The 21,192-nt window shown below is 45.6% G+C and overlaps 1 protein-coding gene and 1 long non-coding RNA gene across 10 annotated transcripts in view; one reads left to right on the forward strand and one right to left on the reverse strand.

Moving 5' to 3' along the window:
* The window catches only part of FBRSL1 (fibrosin like 1), a 652,986-nt gene that overhangs the window by 312,435 nt on the left and 319,359 nt on the right, over positions 1–21,192 (forward strand). The gene's annotated exons all lie outside the window — the stretch shown is intronic.
* LOC131185888 (uncharacterized) lies at positions 2,598–17,675 on the reverse strand. 2 transcript variants are annotated; one of them, XR_009152242.1, is made up of 3 exons: positions 17,560–17,675; positions 13,092–13,357; positions 2,598–2,952 (listed from the first exon to the last, which is right to left on the reverse strand). It is a non-coding gene; the product is annotated as an uncharacterized LOC131185888 (long non-coding RNA). The 2 variants fall into 2 exon arrangements; XR_009152241.1 differs by lacking the exon at positions 2,598–2,952 and adding an exon at positions 3,612–3,888.

Raw genomic sequence — 21,192 nt, forward strand, 5'->3', positions numbered from 1 at the left:
CTCCACGCTTCTGCTTTCCTGCCTTTGTTTGAACCAAGCCTGCCTGCCTGCCTGCCTCCCTCCCTCCTTCTTACCTATCTACCTACCTTCTCTTCCTCAGAATATTTCCCTTCCTTCCTTCCTTCCCTCCCTCCCTCCTTCTTACCTATTTACCTACCTTCTCTTCCTCAGAATATTTTTCCTTCCTTCCTTCCTTCCTTCCTTCCTTCCTTCCTTCCTTCCTTCCTTCCTTCCTTCCTTCCCTCCCTCCCTCCCTCCCTCCCTCCCTCCTTCTTACCTATCTACCTACCTACTCTTCCTCAGAATATTTTCCTTCCTTCCTTCCTTCCTTCCTTCCTTCCCTCCCTCCCTCCCTCCTTCTTACCTATCTACCTACCTACTCTTCCTCAGAATATTTTCCTTCCTTCCTTCCTTCCCTCCCTCCCTCCCTCCCTTCTTCTTACTTATTTACCTATCTTCTCTTCCTCAGAATATTTTCCTTCCTTCCTTCCTTCCTTCCTTCCTTCCTTCCTTCCTTCCTTCCTTCCTCCTTCCTTCCTTCCTTCCTTCCTTCCTTCCTTCCTCCTTCTTACTTATCTACCTACCTTCTCTTCCTCAGAATAGTTTCCTTCCTTCCTTCCTTCACTCCCTCCCAACCTCCCTCCTTCTTACCTATCTACCTACTTTCTTTTCCTCAGAATATTTTCCTTCCTTCCTTCCTTCCTTCCAGAACAAAATATGGTCCCCTATAATGGCTATTGTTTTTCAAGATGCTCTTCGTGTCAACATGTCTTGAGAGTGAATTGTGGTGAAATGCAGTCTGGATTCCCAGGAGGGAGGGGCTACATGCCAGAGGGCCAAGAGACAGTGAAGTTGAGACACTTTGTTCTGGAAGAAGAGATGATTAGGGAGCTGAAGGCTAAAACATATGAAAAACAATTGCAGGAATTGGGTATATCTAGTCTGATGAAAAGAAGGACTAGGGGTGACATGGTAGCAGTCTTCCAATGTCTCAGGGGCTGCCCCAAAGAAGAGGGAGTCAAGCTATTCTCCAAAGCAATTGAGGGTAGGATGGAATTTTTTTTTTTCATCAAAGAAAGATCTAACCTAGAACTAAGCAGAAATTTCTTGACAGTGAGGACAATTAATCAGTGGAACAACTTGCCTCCAGAAGCCTCCATCACTGGAGGCTTTCAAGGAGAAATTGGACAGCCATTTGTTCCGAATGATATAGGGTCTCTTGCCTGAGCAGAGGGTTGGACTAGAAGACCTCCAAGGTCCCTTCCAATCCTATTTTTCTATGTTCTATATTTATCTGGATAAATCAACATGAATTCTGATAAATTGGAGTGGGTACTCCATTGCTAGAGACGTCTAAGAAGAGATTGGGCAGCCATTTTTGTCCGAAGTGGCATAGGGTCTCCTGCTTCAGCGAGGGTTGGATTAGAAGACCTCTAAGGGCCCTTCCAACTCTATTATTGACTTCTTGGGCTGAAAAAGAACCATTTCTTAAAGTGGATAAAGAGGGAGTACATTCCTAAGCAGGGTTGCTACTCCTCAGCTTCTGAGAATCTCCAAAATGGCAGCATTTATTTCTTCCTGGCTACCTCATCCTGTAGCAATCCCTGATCCATCGTTCCCCATTTGGAACAGAGCAGTCGATTGTTATACTGTCTCTTTAAGTCCAAACACAATTTCCGAAAGCCAACCGAGTTCCTCTGGCATCAAAGTTCTCCAAGAATTCATGGGTGGTCCAAGAAAAATAAACAACTATTAGCTATTAAAGGAAACACACACACACACTCCTCACTTGAGTATCTGATGCAACCCAGCTCTCTCTTGGTTTAATCATCCGCTTGCAATAGAAATAGAGAAGAGAACAGACAATCAGTAAAGCCCCTCCCACCCCCCCGAGACAAAAACATATGAAGAACGGTTGCAGGAACTGGGGATGGCCAGTCTAGAGAAAAGAAGGACTAGGGGAGACATGATAGCAGCTTTCCAGTATTTGAGGGGCTGCCGCAAAGAAGGGGTGGGTGTCAAATAGTTTTCCCAAAGCACCAGAAGGCAGGACAAGAAGCAAGGGATGGAAACTCATCAAGGAGAGAAGCAACCTGGAATTAAGGAGAAACTTTCCAAACAGTGTGGACAGTTAACCAGTGGAACGGCTTGCCACCAGAAGTTGTGGGTGCTTCATCATCGGAGGTTTTTAAGAAGTGACTGGACAGCCATTTGTCTGAAATCGGATAGGGTCTCCTGCTTGAGCAGGGGTTGGACTAGAAGACCTCCAAGGTCCCTTCCAACTCTGTTATTCTGCTATCCTTCCTTCCTTCCTTCCTTCCTTCCTTCCTTCCTTCGTTCCTTCTCCATCACTGGAACTTTTTAAGAAGAGACTGGAAAGCCACCTGTCTGAAATGGTATAGGTTTTCCTACTTGAGCAGGGGTTGGACTAGAAGACCTCCAAGGTCCCTTCCAGCTCTGTTATTCTGCTATCCCTCCCTGCCTCCCTCCCTCCCTCCCTCTCTTTCTTCCTTCCTTCCTTCTCCATCACTGGAACTTTTTACGAAGAGACTGGACAGCTGTTTGTCTGAAAAGATGTAGGGTCTCCTGCTTGAGCAGGGGGCTGGACTAGAAGACCTCCAGGGTCCCTTCCAGCTCTATTCTGATTGAAGTGGATGAAAGGAAGGCAGGATTTTAAAAAACAAAAACCAAAAAATAGTCCTCTTGAAGAATGCAGCTGCTTCAAGGCTATCTCTGCCTTCACCACCAGGAGAAGAAAACCAAAAAGGTGGCATGTTATCTCTGAAGCAGCAGATGTCGGAGGAACATAGACACCACATCTCTCTAGCAGCAGGCTGTTTCTCCTTCGCAAATCCTTCCCACCAGACCCCACACTTCCAAGAATAGAAAGCCGCTTTCTCCTCTCGCGGGCAACCAGATGCTTCTCCTGGGAAGCGTTTTCAATTCCTGCATCTGAAGGTGGAGAACAGAAAGCAGAGAGTCTTTATTTATCTATCTGTCTGTCTGTCTGTCTGTATCTCTCTATCATCTATCTTTCTATCTTTCTATCTCTATCTGATTTCCCTATCTACATCTATCATCTCTCTCTCTCTCTCTTTCTGTCTTTTTATCTCTATCTAATTTCCTGCCTGGGCAGGGGGTTGGACTAGAAGGCCTCCAAGGTCCCTTCCAACTCTGTTGTTATGTTATGTTATGTAATTTATCTATCTATCTATATCTATGTATCTATCATCTCTCTTTCTATCTCTATCTAATTTATCTATCTACATCTATCCTCTATCTCTCTTTCAAGCTCTTTCTATCTCTCTATCTCTTATCTCAGGGGTAGTCAACCTTTTTATACCTACCGCCCACTTTTGTATCTCTGTTAGTAGTAAAATTTTCTAACCACCCACCGGTTCCACAGTAATGCGCCGTGTATTGTCATCTGTGCATGCCTCTTGCACATCGTGGATTGGGTTTGGGGGGGGGGGCGCCGGCTACCAGCTCTGCTTGTCTGTTACAGGTGGGTGGGGGGAGATGCGCTAGCTATTCTGGGATGTGGCTCTTTTGTTTGCGGTCGCACTATAGCACCATTTATTTTTTTATTTTTTTATTTATTGTTTCAATTTCTATACCGCCCTTCTCCCAAAGGACTCAGGGCGGTTTACAGCCAAAGTAAAGACAATTAGTAAAATTTTTAAGACCAGTTTAAAAGGAAAATTTAGAGTTGGTTGAAGAACTTAAAACCAATAAAACCCCTTATTAAAACCCCACTAGGCCAGTCCTGCACAGTGAAACAAAAATGTTTTCAGCTCGCGTCGAAAGGTCCGAAGATCAGGGAGTTGACAGATACCTGGTGGTAACTTGTTCCAGAGGGTTGGTGCCCCCACAGAGAAGGCCCTCCCCCTATTTAGGGAAATAAATAAATAAATAAATAAATAAATAAAAAACAAACAAACAAACAAACTATTTAGTTTAGTAACGTGAACTAAACTTATGCGCGGGTGATACAAATAGTATATTTTCAGAAATTTAAATTGTCACAGGGAATTTTATGAAAACCTAATGAAAATGTTTTTAAATGATGCTATGAATTTTTTTTAAAAAGTCAATTAAATTAAAAAAAAAAGGAAAGTGCTTCACTATCTGACAAAACCCCTACCGCCCACCATGAAAGCTGGAACACCCACTAGTGGGCGGTAGGGACCAGGTTAACTACCATAGTCTTATCTAATTTATCTGTCCTCTCTCTCTCTCTCTCTCTCTCTCTCTATCTATCTATCTATATCTATCTATATTTATCTATCTATCTTCATCCATCCATCCATCCATCCATCTATGGTGTGCAGATGTCTGCTTTCACACCTATCTCTGACGTGGTTTGCTCACCTGAAGCCTACAAGGTATAGGTAGCCCTCAACTTACAACAGTTTGTTTAGTGACCGTTCAAAGTTACAACCGCCCTGAAAAAAGGAACACATGACCATTTTTCACACTTACGACCATTGAAGCATTCCCCTGGTCAAGTGATCAAAATTCAGACGCTTGGCAATGGACTCATATTTACGATGGTCACAGCATCCTGGTTACGACCTTTGCCGCGTCCCCATGATCACATGATCAAATTTGAGATCCTTGGCCACTGGTTCATATTTACGACCATTGCGGTGTCCCGGGGTCACGTGATCCCCTTTTGTGACCTTCTGACCAAAGTCAAGGGGGAAGCCAGATTTGCTTAACTACCGGGTTACTAACTTATCAACGGCAAGTGATTCGCTTAACAGCAGTGGCAAGAAAGGTTGTAAAATGGGCTAAAACTCACTTAACAAACTTCTCACTTAACAACAGAAATCTCAAGCTCGATTGTGGTCATAAGTTGAGGACTACCTGTAGTTATGAGCTTCTTTGGCAGCCTGGCGACCGTGCAGAGAGGAACCAAGTTTTAAGAAGCTGAGCACACCCCAAAACACTCAGTTGCAGATTTTGCTATCTCAGCTTCCAACAAATTAATCCATGCCTTTTTCTAGATTATGGTCCATCGCACAGATTCATAGATTAACAGAGTTGGAAGGGACCCCCCCTCCCAAGCAGGAAACCCTACACTATTTACAACAAATGGTAGTCCAATCTCTTTGTGAAAGCCTCCAGTGATGAAGCTCCCACAACTTCTTTTCCATGGGTTGATTGTTCTCGCTGTCAGAAAATTTCTCCTTATTTCCAGGTTGAATCTCTCCTTGATCAGTTTCCATCCATTGTTCCTTGTCTGGCCTTCAGGTGCTTTGGAGAATAGCTTGACCCCCTCCCCTCCTCTCTGTGGCAGCCCCTCAAATATTGGAAGACTGCTATCCTGTCTCCCCTGGTCCTTCTCTTTACTAGACTAGCCATGCCCAGTTCTTGCAACCGTTCATTGTAGATTTTAGCCTCCAGTCCCCTAATCATCCTGGTTGCTCTTCTCTGCACTTTTTCTAGAATCTCAGCATCTTTTTGATAGTGTGGTGACTAAAACTGGATGCAGGATTCTAGGTGTGGTTTTACTAAGGCTTTATAGAGTGGTATTAGTACCTCCCTTGATCTTGATTGTATCCCTCTGTTAATGCAATTTAGGATTGCATTGAATCTCATTAATTCTTCCTTTATCTTCCCATCCACATAACGTGACAATATTCAACCTTCCTTGTCCATAGTAGGAACTCATTCTCCCTTAGATCATTTTCCACTTCTTAAAAGAGTTCTTGAACTGTGGCGTCTGGGAGATTACCCTAAATCTCTGCTTTGTACCTAAAAAAAAAAAAAGCCATCAAGGCTATAAAAGATAGCTGAATTAACTGTTATAATTTTACAGCGTAATCTGCCCGGAAGCTCATAAGAAAAAAAAACAGAAGAGTCCGAAGTAAGGCTGCTTTGGAAAAAAAAAAAGTGAGCTTGCAAGAACAAAGACGGGGACTAAGAAACAAGAATTTAATCCTTTAGAGTGTGCAGATCAGGGAATAGGAACAGGCGAGATGGATTGCAACAGTGGAAAATATTGTGGGGGGAATCCTGCTTCTCTCTGCTCTTTGGAGTCACGGCAAATGGAGATTAAACTTGTACAAGAACACCTCAATAGTCATTAATAATCAGCGGATAAAAAGACAGCCAGTTTGGTGTAATAGTTAAGGTAGTGGCCTGGAAACCAGGAGGTTGTGAGTTCTAGTCCCTCCTTAGGCATGAAAGCCGGTTGGGTGACTTTGGCTGATCGCCAGGAGACTGTGAGTTCTAGTCCCACCTTAGGTATGAAAGCCACCTGGGTGACTTTGGGCCAATCATTAGAAGGTGAATTCTAGTCCCGTCTTAGCTTTGAAAGCCGCCTGGGTGACTTTGGGCCAATCACTAGGAAATGGGGAATTCTAGTCCCACCTTAGGTATGAAAGCCTTGGGCCAATCCCTCTCTCTCAGCCCAACCCACCTCACAAGGTTGTTGTCGTGGAGAAAATAGGAAGTGGAAGGCGTATTAGCCGTGTTCACCTCCTTGAGATATTTATAAAAAATAATACAGGCGAGAATCAAACCAATCTAATGTGATAAGGAGCCACATACTCAAGGAATGGCAAACGTGAGGCTTTTTAAGGTGTTCCTGTAAATATATAAAACTGTGTTTCTTACGTGAGGCTAAGAAACACCTAAGCAGCCTATTATTGGATCGATTGCTGATTTTTGCCAACTGCGTTCTAAGAACTTTTAAATTGCTTGCTAATAAATACTATTTTCGAGGGAGAGAAATTGGAGAGGGGGTATATGAAGAGGATATAAGCTTTTCCACAATTCTGCATTGTCTTTCAATAGGATCCTGGTATCTTATTCGTAAAGAAAGAAAGAGAGAGCTATAGAATATGTCTCCACTATTTATTTTTATTTTACTGTGGGGTTTTTTTCTCTCCCTGTACTCAAGACAAAACAAAACAGCTGGATGTCTGCGAGAAAACTCTTCTTTATAATGCCGAAGTAATTAAGAGGTGTTTCTTAAGTGATCAGCGCCTAAGTAGGTGCTTGCTTATAGAGGAAAATGCTGTAAACATTGTTATCAGCATAGGCTAAATGCTGCCATATACAAATAATAATAATAAATTTAACCCAGGAGAAGCTCCAGGGGTAGTAAAATTATTAATAATTTCCCTTAGTAATATTAGCGGTAATACGAATGCCAGCTGAACTCTTCGCTGCTGAGATTTATGTTTTCGGAGTCCTAGACGGGTAGTCCTCGATTTACGGCCGCAATTGAGGCCAGCGTTTCTGTTGCTAAGTGAAACGTGTTACGCTAAGGGAGTTTTGCCCCAGTCTACGACCTTTCTTGCCACGGTTGTTAAGTGAATCACTCCAGTTGTTAAGTGAGCAACACAGTTGTTAAGGGAATCCGGCTTCCTCATGGACTTTGCTGGTCAGAAGGGGATCATGGGACACAGCGACCGTCATAAATATGAATCAGTTGCCAAGCCTTTAAATGCTGACCTTGTGTCCATGGGGATGCTGCAACGGTCGTAAGTGTGAAAAATGGCCATCCGTCGCTTTTTTTTTTCAGTGCCCTTGTAATGGTCATTAAATGAACTGTTAAAAGTCGAGGACTACCTGTATTGTGCTGAGCTATAATACGCTATGACCCTATACTATGGGTGGTTGTGTCATTCACAAACTATGAATTGATTGATTGATTGATTGATTGATCGATCGATTGTTTGGGGCAGGAGTCTGCAAACTTGGCTCTTTTAAGACTTGTGGACTTCAACTCCCAGAGTTCCTCAGCCACTGGCTGAGGAACTCTGGGAGTTGAAGTCCACAAGTCTTAAAAGAGCCAAGTTTGCAGACTCCTGCTTTGGGGTGATATGTGAATGAGTCATAGTACAAGTCTAAGATCTTCTTTAACAATGTCAGTGGGTGATTTTTTTTCCAAAAAAATCTATGATACATGGCTTAAAATTTTTGTAAAGCCTAGAACTGATTATGCATTAAGTCTCCCTTGATGGAGGGACTGAAATTAACACGAGGGTGACGAGGGATTGGGTGCAACAGCAATTCTGGCCCCAGTTGGGGTTCTCAGTCAAGGATTACTTGTCCATGGTATCCCCAGGAGACAGAATGGAGGCAGGAGCTCCTCATTAACTTTTTAGCAGGGTTCCAGTGCTGGTTGATAAATTTGGGGATTTGCACCCCCAAGGCATCCACCCGGATAGGCAAATGAGGATTTAATCAACCTTTATCACAAAGCCTTCCTTCCTCCCTCCCTCCATCCCATCCCATCTCTTTCGATTTCCTTCCTTCGTTTCTTCCTCCCTCCCATCTCTTCCCCCTTCCTTCTTTCCTTCCTTCCTCCCTCCCTCCCTCCCTCCCTCCCATCTCTTTCTACTTCCTTCCTCTCTGCCTCCCTCCCTCCCATCTCTTTCTACTTACTCCCTCCCTCTTTCTACTTCCTTCCTTCCTTCCTTCCTCCCTCCCTCCCTCCCTCCCATCTCTTTCTATTTCCTTCCTTTCTTCCTCCTCCCATCTCTTCCTCCTTCCTTCCTCCTCCCTCCCATCTCTTTCTACTTCCTCCCTCCCTCCCTCCCATCTCTTTCCTTCCTTCGTTTCTTCCTCCCTCCCATCTTTCTACTTCCTCCTCCTCCCATCTCTTTCTACTTCCTCCTCCTCCTCCCTCCCTCCCATCTCTTTCTATTTCCTCCCTCCTCCCATCTCTTTCTACTTCCTTCCTTCCTTTCTTCCTCCCTCCCATCTCTTCCTCCTCCTCCTCCCTCCCTCCCTCCCATCTCTTTCTACTTCCTTCCTTCCTTTCTTCCTCCTCCCATCTCTTCCTCCTTCCTCCCTCCCTCCCTCCCTCCCATCTCTTTCTACTTCCTTCCTTCCTTTCTTCCTCCCTCCCATCTCTTCCTCCTTCCTCCCTCCCATCTCTTTCTACTTCCTTCCTTTCTTCCTCCAAACGCTTCCTCCCTCCCTCCCATTAAATTAATGATGATAACTCAAGACCCATCAACATGAGACTTCACCTCTTTAAGCCGGAACAAGCCACCCGAAGAACTCCCAAACTTTAAAATATTTATGCTGTGGACCTTGGACCTCTTAATATTTCCAGCCCGAGAAACTCTGATATTTGAAATGTAATACAGCCAGAGTGGCCCATCTAATAAGGCTGTATAATTTTGCTATAACAGCCCCGCTCTGTTGTACTATTAAAGCTTTAAAATATTAATGCTCGTTAATGGTGTCACTCAGCCATTTTATATGATTAGTTTTAAGTCTCTCCTGGGGAAGCAAGAAGGGGAAATTTTAATGAAATGTTCCCCGCTCATCTGACCCACTATAGGGCTGCATGAATGCCATTTTTATGAGGCAGGTTTATGGCGTTCATTATTCAGCTCCGGGAGCCACTTCATGGCTGCTGTAATTTTTAAAAAGAGAGATAAAAATAAGTCAGGCCTTTCTCGGCCGTCAAGAGTGGGGACTGCGTTTGACCTTTCGGCGGTTGGCCGGGGATTAATCACAATTCTGCTGGAAATTGTTTTAAACTCCTTACGAGCCGAGCTCGATTAGCTCCCTTGCTTTTACCAACACGTATCATAACCGGGTTTGTCAGCGACTGGACCCCGGGAAAAATGGCAATTTCTTTCCCACCGATTGGAGTTTCTGGCGGGTGTGGGCATCCCCTGCCGCCTTCGTTGCTCGTCTCAGCTTCATCTCTGTCTAAATTGGTTAAGCCGGTCTTGCCGGTCTCTACATCGGGAAGCTCTTTCGCAAATTTGCACCTGCTATTTCTACCAAACGCCGTCTTCCTTCGTTTGTCATCTTCCTTTGCAGTGGTGAAATCCTCCGCGGTTTGCCACCATTTTGCTGCCCGCGCATGCGTGGTGTGCACCAAATGCATTCCGTGCATGCATGCACACTGTGCACCAAACGCATGCTGCGCATGGAAAAAGGAGGCTTAAGAAGGTAAGTAGAACAGCGAGGGTGGGGGGGGACAGCTGTGCCGTGCAATTTAGATTCACTAGAAAGCAGAATTTCCTACTGGTTCGCCCGAACCGGTAGCTTTTATTACTACCGGTTCACCCAAACCGGTGTGAACCGGTAGCATTTCACCCCTGTTCCTTTGGTCCCGACTGCTGAAATAAGTCAGAATCCTGCTGGTGGGGGAATTTGAGGAAATTCTGGGAGTTGAAGTCCTGCCATCTTAAAGTCGGTGGAGAAATGCTGCAGACCATCCCTACTGTTGTGTCTGCGGCCCCCGAGCTGGGCCCCCTGCCAGAAAGTGACTCAGAAAGTGAGGAGGAAGGGCCATCAGGACTTACCTCGGGAGCATCGGCTTCCCTGGCTCAGCTCCAGGAGCCAGAGGCAGGCCAGGTGGAGGAGATAATGAGGCCTCTATCCCCTGACTCTTCCCCCCCCAGGCCACGCCTCCAGACCCAGCTGATGGCAATCAGGCCTGGCTGGACCCTAGGTTTCGTAGGCAGGAGAGGCGGGAACAACAGAAGCAGGGGTGGGGCAGGCCTAGGAAGTGCTGAGTCATGGAGCCACACCCCACAGGATATAAAAGCAGCAAGGGCTGCTATACCACCTCGTGGCAAGCAAATCAACTGCTTAGAGGGAGAATTAGAGCTGAAGTCCTGTTTGTTCCTGGTTTCCTGGCTGACTCATCGGCATCAAGAGAGATAACAGAGACACTTGGCAGAGGCTGGCTAGTTTGCTGCCAGAGCTGATAGTTGCCGGCTAATTAAGTCATCGCTCGTGTCTCCCAGACTGCGGAGGGGGACAGATCACCTACCCTACCTTGCGACTGTGATTCTTGCCTCAGAACATCTGGAAAGCTGGCATTTGCAGGGACTCACATCTGGAGGAAATCAGGATAAGGAAAGCTGTTCTTAAACAGTACAGAATCCAAACCTAATTAGGGTTCTTGGTAGTCCTCGACTTAGTTTGTTTAGTGACCGTTCAAAGTTGCAACGGCACTGAGAAATGTAATTTATAAATATTTTTCACACTTACGACCGTTTCAGCATCCCCATGGTCACAGGATCAAAATTCAGACGCTTGGCAACTGGTTCATATTTATGACGGTTGCAGTGCCCTGGGGTCATGTGATCCCCTTTTGTGACCTTCTGACCAGCCAAGTCAACAGGAAAGCCAGATTCGCTTAACAACCGTGTTACTAACTGAACAACTGCAACGATTCACTTAACAGCCCTGGCCAGAAACATCGGAAACTGGGGCAAAACTCACTTAACAAACATCTCACTTCACAATGTAAGTTTTGGGCTCCGTCGCGTCGTACGTCGAGGACTGCACTTAACTTCCCAGTTAAGTATTTCCTGTACTTAACTTCCCAGTCCACAGGCTCAGCCATCCAAGGAACAAATCTCTTTTTCCAATTAACGTTCCTGCCTTTCGGAAAAGTGTTGCCTCAAACGTCACATGCAACTTAAAATGAAATCCGGGGGGTGGGGGTGGGGGGGGGAGGAGAAGTGTCGGAAGGAGCTGCTCACTTCTCCGTCCGATTATGAAAATGACTCCACTTCTTCGAGACGCCACACTGCGAGATGTCAAAACACCTGGATAATCGCAGGAGCGAGGCGGAGGGAGGGCTACCACGGCACCCGTTGTGCCTGTCAGTTTAGGGCCGCATCCTGGGTGCGGTTGGCATGCACGGTGACGGGTCTTATTTAGGGGATCCACTGCACGCCTCCACGGGGAAGCAGCATCCGAGTCAAGCTGTCGTGGTTGTCATTAAAAGGAGAGGCAGACGCACAAAGGGAAAAATCAAATAAGGAGGACATAGCCGAGGCCGTGAGAGAGTCGGATGGCCACATCTTCTTAATAAATAAATATTTTTTAATCAATAAATCTTCCTAATAAATAAACATTTATTTTTCATTCATGGCATTCAGGGTAGGCACTGCCCAACTCCAGATCACGTCTGGGTGGCTCACAGTATAAAAACAAGAAAGCCAGTTAGTATAAATATAGGAAAGTCCATTTTTGCGCACAAACACAGTCTAAATGGGACATTTCCAGGGAGCAAATTTGGGGGAATTCTGGGAGTTGAAGTCCACAAGTCTTAAAAATTGTCAGGTTTGAAGACCTCTGGTGACTCAAGAGTGAGTCTTTACCAAGCAGAGGCCCAAGTTCAATATCTTCTGTAATTGGTACAGTCAGCGCAGTGAGACCCAGAAGGGTAATCAATGTGCACCATTAAAGCCTGCAGCATCTTAATCACAGCAAGTAGTTTGTCTACAGGATCCTGTTCCAGATTTGATCGCCTTGTGACTTCTTTGGAAACCCTAGTTAGGAATTACTTCTTGCAATAAACACAGCTGGCTTGGTTTAAAAACCTAGGTTAGGAAGGCAGGAGAAGAAGCAATGGATGGAAACTAATCAAGGAGAGAACCAACCCAGAATCTAGGAGAAATTTCCTGACAGTGAGAACAATCAACCAGTGGAAAAACGTTCCTCCAGAAGTTGTGGATGCTCCCATCACTGGAGGTTTTCAAGAAGAGACAGGACAATCATTTGCCCAGAATGGTGTGGAGAGACCAAAGCAGACCCCAAATCAGAATTTCTGCCCTCCTCCGACCCACAAAAGAAGACCCCAAAGGGGGAGATTCTCTGCAGCAACACAAATGCTCATTGCATATATCCCACTCAGGGGCTGTAGTTTGAGGACCCCTGATTTAGTGCAATATAAAAAAATGCAAATAATTTTTCTGCGGACCACCAAAATTTTCTCATGGACCACCAGTTGGTGACCGCTGGACTAGAGGACCTCCAGTGTCCCTTCCAACTCTGTTATATTCCGAGAACGGCTCTGAATGAGAGCGGAGATAAATGGCGGAAGTCGAATCGATGCGGGCCCAAGCTATCAGTTGATGGGGCTGCTTTGGTTCCTCTTTATTTCCAGTACAACAAGCTTCAGGGCTTCCTCCCAAAAGCACATGTTTAATTACAGCTTCAGGCACATCAAGCCTGTTATTATTTTAATGGAAGGAGCTGGGAGTGAAATAAAACCTGAGCTGAGCCCCTGTCTTTTTCCTGGCAACTTGTAATTTGGCGGAGAGAAAGAGAAGGAGGAGGAACTGGGGGGGGGGCGAGGGAAACACCTGTTCAGTGGAGGATTATCCTCTTTAGATGCTTCCACTAATTTGCTTCCCAGTCTTCACGCCGATATCCAGATGGAACCAAGTAGAGCTTTGGGTGGCTTTCTTCGGGGGGGGAGGAGGGAGGATTAATGCAGGCATCTTGGACAACTCAGGGATCTCTTTTCTTGGAAAACCACGAAGAAGGTCAATTCCGGGTCTCCTCATTTCAGATACAATTCCTCATTTTCTGCAAAGGTGTCTTGAAGTACTTCCTTCCCACTTCCCACCTGTATGAAAGGGGCAAAGGATCAAGACCTCACGTCAAGTTGAGACTCTAGATGTTGAGACTCTAGAAAGAGTGCAGAGAAGAGCAACGAAGATGATTAGAGAACTGGAGGCTAAAACATATGAAGAACGGTTGCAGGAACTCGGTATGTCTAGTTTAATGAAAAGAAGGACTAGGGGAGACATGATAGAATCTTCCAATATCTCAGGGGTTGCCACAAAGAAGAGGGAGTCAAATTATTCTCCAAAGCACCTGAAGGTAGAACAAGAAGCAATGGGTGGAAACTAATCAAGGAGAGAAGCAACCTAGAACTAAGGAGAAATTTCCTGACAGTTAGAACAATTAATCAGTGGAACAACTTGCCTGCAGAAGTTGTAAATGCTCCAACACTGGAAATTTTTAAGAAAATGTTGGATAGCCATTTGTCTGAAATGGTGTAGGGCTTCCTGCCTGGGCAGGGGGTTGGACTAGAAGACCTCCAAGGTCCCTTCCAACTCTGATATTATTATTATTATTAAGTGGCAGGATCAGGAGATTTATGGCTCAAACAAGAATCAAATCATGTCCAATGCTAAATTGGCACTAGATAAGAGTCAACGGAATTTAAGAGGGGTTGGACATAAGACTGTTTGTGGCAACGTCGCGACTCTAGGCTGATGACTTTCTTGACCCCACCTTCTGGCTTTTCCTCTTCTTCTACACAATATAAATCTATATTTTCTATTTGTTCCTGCTGGAAAAGCAAAAAATTAGTCTTTTGTTGCTTCTTACCGGCTTGTGCATTTGGGATTGTCTATTCAAAGTTTCTCCAACCTGAGGCCCCCATGTATCTAAGGATAATAGAACTGAACTCTAATGTAGGAGAACACTATCGGCATGAACTTCACATGTTTAATGAATATTTTTCCAGAGTTCGTTAATAATTATCCCGCTAGACCAGGGAAACAAGCTTGTTAATCATTCACACACTTTAATGGCTCCTTTCTTTCTTGAGAATGGAAGAATTTAGCTCCAGATGTTTGCTCTGAATTAAAAAATAATAATTTGCAAACAAGCCGCTCAAAATAAGCCATTGATGCTGCGGTGCTTTGCAGAGATTCCGTGCCTCAGAGACTGGGCAATGTTTCATCTTCTTTCAGAAAAAACAACACCACCGTTTTCCAGATGACTGTAGCATTCTGGGAACGATGGAAGTGGCAGTGGCACAGAAGAAGCATTTTTCTCCTTCATTAGTCGGGAGGGAGGGAAGGAATGGCACGAGAAACAGTCTCTGGTTTGACAAGGTTCAGATCACAGAACCCGGTAGCACTTTGTAAACTAAAAAAAGTTGACAAACTTTCATTGCTTAATATTCAATATTTATCTTCCTTCCTCATTTTCTTCCTTCCTTTTTTCCTTTCCTTCCTTCCTTCCTTCCTTCCTTCCTACCTACCTACCTTCCTATCTTCCCTCCTCTCCTTCCCATCTCTTTCCTTCTTTCCTTCCTTCCTTCCTTCCTTCCTTCTTACCTACCTACCTACCTACCTTCCTATCTTCTCTCCTTCCTTCTCTTTCCTACCTTCCTACCTACCTACCTTCCAGTGGTGAAATTCAAATTTTTTTACTACCGGTTCTGTGGGCGTGGCTTGGTGGGAGTGGCTTGGTGGGTATGGCAGGGGAAGGATACTGCAAAATCCCCATTCCCTCCCCACTCCTGGGGGAAGGATATTGCAAAATCTCCATTCCTACCTAACTCTCGGGCCAGCCAGAGGTGGCATTTGCTGGTTCTCCGAACTACTGAAAATTTCTGCTTCAAGTTCTCCGAACTGCTCAAAATTTCTGCTACCGGTTCTCCAGAATCTGTCAGAATCTGCTGGATTTCACCCCTGCTACCTACCTATCTTTCCTCCTCTCCCATCTCCTTCCTTCCTTCCTTCCTTCCTTCCTTCCTTCCTTCCCATCTCAAATGTGCGTACCTTTCCTTTCTTCTCTCTTCCCTTCTTTCTCTTTCTTCGATAGGGTTTTACATATATGGTATAGTTACCATCTTGAAAAATACTTCGGATTGGTTTTTCCAATCCATCGGCAAAGGCAACTGGCTCTTAGACCAGTCAACCTTCTTCTGCCTGGCCAACCTCCCAACCGAATTCAAAACGAGAAGACTGAAACCGTGTGTGCTTAGGGATTGAGTGCTTACAAAACGCAAAACCAGAATGGGCCGGGAGACCCACTTTGTACAAATAGAGCTCTGTTGTTTAAGATTCCTGGTAATTTTCTGTTATTTTGCAATTTGTCATCCTATTATTCTAAATTAGATCGAGACCTTTCTGTCTTTCCCTCCGGCGTTTGGCTGGGTGACATGTAAGCCTCAGAGGGGGAAATTCCGGGGAGGGCAGTGACGACTCTGTATGTCTTCAGTGAATCACTTCTCAATCTAATTTCTCAAGAAGCAAAAAAAAAGAGGGGCCCGGCTTGTATATATATCCCATCAGCAAATAAAAATAGAATGACCTTTTTGGTTTCGCTTGGAAGTAAGACGACAAAGCCACATTTCTACACAACAGTAAGAATAACAAGTTGTTCAAAGCTGTCTTCCAAATGTCTAGGATTTCAGTTACTGGTGGAGAAGGACGGGAATCGGAGCCGGCTGTGTTAGGTGTGTCTTTTCATGAAGCAACACAAAGAACTATTTGATAGGGTTTCACTTGATCCTTTGAGAAGGCAGCCAAGATGCATCTTGAGTCTCTCTCTCTCTCTCCATAAATGATAGCAGAGGTGTACGATATGACCAGGTTGAGCCATCGTCATCAGTCTCGAATCCCTTCATACCCACAACAGATATAAATCCAACCTACCTTGAATGATTCTTCTCCAGATTAACGTCAAGCGCGGAAATCAGGAAACCCAGCCGGTTCAAATGAATCTAAGGATTTATTGCAAGCTTGAGTTCTCTACAAGAATCTGAGCTACTAATGGTCAAAGCAAATGGGCGGTAGATAAGATTCAGTGGAATTCAAGTTGGGCTGGACTTGGATCTCTTGTGGGCACAAAGGGACTCGAGACTGATGATGCTGATGACTGATGACTCCTCTCTCAGGCTCAGCCTGGTCATCCCCTACAAGGGGATTCCTTTGTGTTTCAAAAGAGCTTAGAACAGGTAGTCCTTGACTTAAGTCCACAACTGGGAACGGAGTGTTGGTTTATAAATTGGTGTGGTTGTAGATCAAATCACTGTGACCAGACTCAGTTTTATGACAATTTCTACCATGGTGATACGATGAATCATAGCACTGAAGGTCTTCTAGTCCAGGGGTCTCCAATCTTGGCAACTTTAAGCCTGGGGGACTTCAACTCCCAGAATTCCCCAGCCAGCAAAGCTGGGAGTTGAAGTCCTCCAGGCTTAAAGTTGCCAAGGTTGGAGACCCCTGTTCTAGTCCAACCCATGCTCAAGGCAGGAGACCTCACATCATCCTGGTCAAATGGTTGTCCAGTCTCTTCTTGAAAGCCTCCAGTGGTGGAGTAATCCCAACTTCGGGCAACCTGTTCTTTGTTGAGGATAGCTACCTCTCATGATGACGATGATGATGATTCCCACTTAGTCATGCCCAATTCTTCATAATTCAGTGGACCAGATCTCGCCACATCTGACAATCTAGCCCTGCTTCTTTGAGTTTTTCTGTGCTCTGGCTGGTGTCCTCTTTGATGGTGTCCAGCCACCATGTTCTTTGAGGGCCTGGTTTCCTTTTATCGTTAACTCTTCCCAATTGCTTTCTCCAGTGAATTCCCTCACATGACATGGCCAGAGTAAGCGAGATACAGTTTTGTGATTGTTGCCTTCCAGTGGCACATCTTGTGTTATGCACACCAATCCTTGCTTGGCACCAGTGGTGAAATCCAATTTTTTTTTTACTACTGGTTCTGTGGGTGTGGTTTGGTGGGTGTGGCAGGGGAAGGATACTGCAAAATCCCCATTCCATCCCCACTCCTGGGGGAAGGATACTGCAAAATCTCCATTCCCACCCCACTCCTGGGGGAAGGATACTGCAAAATCTCCATTCCCACCCCACTCTAGGGGAAAGATATTGCAAAAATCTCCATTTCCACCCCACTCTGGGGCCAGCCAGAGGTGGTATTTGCCGGTTCTCCGAACTGCTCAAAATATCCGCTACCGGTTCTGCCGAACCGGTCACAACCTGCTGAATTTCATCCCTGCTTGGTACTCACTTTTACTGTCTGGGGAATATCCAGAAGCCTTCTCCAGCACCACAACTCAAGACGAGTTGATATTCTTCCTCTCTTGCCTTCTTTAAGGCCAACTTTCACAGCCTTGTAGCTAGTACGGAGAATCTCTATCTCTCATAAGACCTCAAGGTTTTGCATTTTCTCCTCCCACAAGGGTTGGGGTGGAGAGTTAGGCAATTGTGTAGGAGTTGTCTCACCCTTCCAATCACCCAGCCTTTGTGCCATCCTCATGAAACATGCTCCCCCCACCCACCCAGGAGAGTTGCTACGAGGTTCCCCTGCTGCGAACGGATTAAAGCCAGATGAAGCTTGAGTCCCTCAAAACACAGGCCTTTTGTTAGCGAAAACAAAGGTTTGGGATAATTAGATTCACATGGAGGAGAGGCCCTTAAAACAGCAGAATAACAAGAAAAATCTGCCTAGGTTATGTTATAACTGCCAGAGTCGGTGATTTGTTATTTTAAAAGAACACGGAGGGGATTCTCTCTTCTTTTTTCATTTTGCTCACTTTGTCTGCTTTCTCAGACTATAGGAAATATTCTTCCCTTCAGCTGTGGGATTCTTCATGGTAGTCTTTTTTTCCTCTCCCCGCCCCAAACTTGGCAACTTTGAGATGGATGGACTTCAACTCCCAGAATTCCTCAGCCAGCACGCTGGGAGATGAAACCCACATATCTTCAAACTGCCGAGTTTGGAAAACGTGGATCCCTTCTATCCAAGTTTAGCAACTGACTGGAGGAACCAAAAGACGGAAGGTTGGACCATCTCAAGAACATTTGACTGAGTTCTGCAGGATGAAGCCAGAAGTTCCAATTATTGGTTGAACTCTAGGATGACGGAGATCTTGTCCTCTCCCTTCAGCTTCCTGTCGTGCAGTGCGATTTTCAGGTCAAAGGTCCCAGAACCTTTTTTTCACTAGCCATGCTGGCTATGGAATTCTGGGAAGTCCAAACACCTGGGAATGGCCGAGGTTGGGAAAGACAGCCAATAGAAGACTTTTGCATTCTTCTGTCCCACTCTATTACTCTGACTTTGTCAAAGCCATACCTCTGTGCCTCTTTCAAACTCTTCTGGTAAGACTTGGCTTTCCAATCCTTCAATCATCTTTGTTGCCCTTCTTTGAACCCATTTTGAGTTTTCCAGAATCCTCCTCTCATCCTTGAAGGGTGAGGTGTAGATGTGAAGACAATCAGCAGTGGGGGTTGCACATTATGTTGCTACTGGTTTGCCCCGCATGTATTTGCTTCGTGCACGCATGTGCCTGGTTCGCACACACGCCTGCCTTCCACATATGCACCCGGCCTTCTGCGCAAGTGCCAGTGGCCCAGTTCGGTGTCAGCACTGCAGCAGTAATGTCCCTTTCCACCCCACCCTGCAGTGTTTACTGTCTCCAGTTTTGGTCACTACGATACTGAAAAGATGCTGAAGCCCTAGAAAGAGTGCAGAGAACAGCCACAAAGATGTTTTGGAGGCCAAACTGTAAGATGAACAGTTGGGGGAACTAGGTATGTTTAGCCTAACGAAGGGAAGACTCAGGAGAGACGGAGAGACGTGATAGCCATCTTCCAATAGTTGAAGGGCTGTCACAAGGATGAGGGTGTCAATTTACTCTCCAAAGCACCTGAGGGCAGGACGAGAAGCAATGGGTGGAAGCACCTCAAAGGGACATCCAACTTGGAACTAAGGAGGAATTTCCTGACAGTGAGAACAATTGATCCATGGAATAGCTTCCCTCCTGAAGATACAGGTGCTCCATCACTGGAGGTCTTCAGGAAAATATTGGACAACCATCTGTCCAGGGTGGAATAAAGTCTCCTGCCTTGGGAAGGAGGGTTAACTAGAGCACCTCCAAGGTCCCTTTTCTGGCTCTAGAATTCAAGATTCTAGGTTTTCTTCTTTTCTCTTGGCTAGCCGAGCTCCTTAGGGATAGTAGCAGTGGTTGAAATTCAACCGGCTCTATCCGGATCGCGCGATCCGGTAGCGCCAGCGGTGGGAAGCTTCGCCTGCCCATCCGGACATCATCACATCCCATTTTTGACCTTCTGCACGTGCGCAGAAGGCTCTGCATGGGGGCGGGCGCACTCACTTAGCGAAGGTAAGCGAATACCACCCATCTGCTTCCCATCTTTCTCCCTCTGATCTTTGGCTGCCTTCTTGGCATCACCTCGTGGCACCAGCTTTACAAAAACAAAACAAAACAAGGTGAACTCCAGGTGTGTGCAGCCCCTGGTCCAGCCTGCCCTCTGAAGACCAGGGGGCCGTGCGTGCTGATTGCTTGGCGAGCGAACAAAAATTCAATTATGCAGGACTCTGCCGTGACACGGAGGGTTAGGAATTAATGTTAACACTGTTTCTGGTTAAGACTTTTTGTGTTGATAAATAATTCATAAGGCAGTTAGCGGTCTCTCCCTCTCTCCCTCTCTCTCTCTCTCTCTCTCTCTCTCTCTTTCTCTCTGGTCCCCTCTTCTCGCTCTCTCTTTTCATCCCGAGTCCGACAACACAAGAATATATTAATACAGTCAACTCAGCAAAAGGTCAGCCCCGAACAGGAGAAGCTTCCGAGCCATCTTTTATTCATTTTCTGACATGGTCTCATTAATTATTACCACCTTTGAAGCTCTGCTTGGGAAGGAAGCGCTAATGAGAAAAAGGAGACGAGGTTTGATGTCAGGCCCCCGCCGTGCTAAACATGGGCGGGGGTGGGGGGGTGGAGAGGATGCCCATAGTTGGGTGGCAGTGGATGAGCCTGCATTGATAAGAAAGAGAGAAGGAGGAGGAGGAGGAAGAAGAAAGAAGGAGAAGGAGAAGAAGAGGAGGAGGAAGAAAAGAAGAAGAAGAAAAGAGGAGGAGGAGAAGAGGAGGAGGAGGAGAAGAGGAGGAGGAAGAAAAGAGGAGGAGGAGGAGGAGGAGAAAAAGAAGAGGAGAAGGTGGTGGTGGTTCAATGATGACCAAGTATACTCTGAAGAGGAGGAAGAGGAGGAGGAAGAAAGGAGGAGGAGGAGGAGGAGAAAAAGAAGAGGAGAAGGTGGTGGTGGTTCAATGATGACCAAGTATACTCTGAATGTGGAAGGGACTTCAGGCAGTCCTCAACTTACACCCATTCGTTTAGTGACTGCTCAAAGTTAACAAGGGCACTGAAAGAAAAGGGACTCAAAAGTAAATTCGAGGCCAGTCCTCAATTGTACCACTGGTACAGCATCCCCATGCTCGAGTGATTGAAATTCGGGCACTTGGCAACCCATCAATGGTGTTTACGACAATTGCAGCATCCCGCGGTCATGTGATCGTCATTTGTAACCTTCTCAGCTGAATAACAGAATAGAATAACAGAGTTGGAAGGGATGCTAGAGGTCTTCTCATCCAACCCGCTGCACAAGCAGGAGACCCATAATATACCATTTCCGACATATTGTTGTCCAATCTCTTCTTAAAAACCTCCAGTGATGGAGCACCCACAACTTCTGAAGGCAAGTCGTTCCACCGGTTAATTGTTCTCACTATCAGGAAATTTCTCTTTAATTCTAGGTTGCTGCTTTTCTCCTTGATTAGATCCATTGCTTCTTGTCCTGCTTTCAGGTGCTTTGGAGAATAGCTTGACTCCCTCTTCTCTGGGGC

The sequence above is a fragment of the Ahaetulla prasina genome, chromosome 15 (assembly GCF_028640845.1).
Source record: "Ahaetulla prasina isolate Xishuangbanna chromosome 15, ASM2864084v1, whole genome shotgun sequence".
Classification (NCBI taxonomy): domain Eukaryota; kingdom Metazoa; phylum Chordata; class Lepidosauria; order Squamata; family Colubridae; genus Ahaetulla; species Ahaetulla prasina.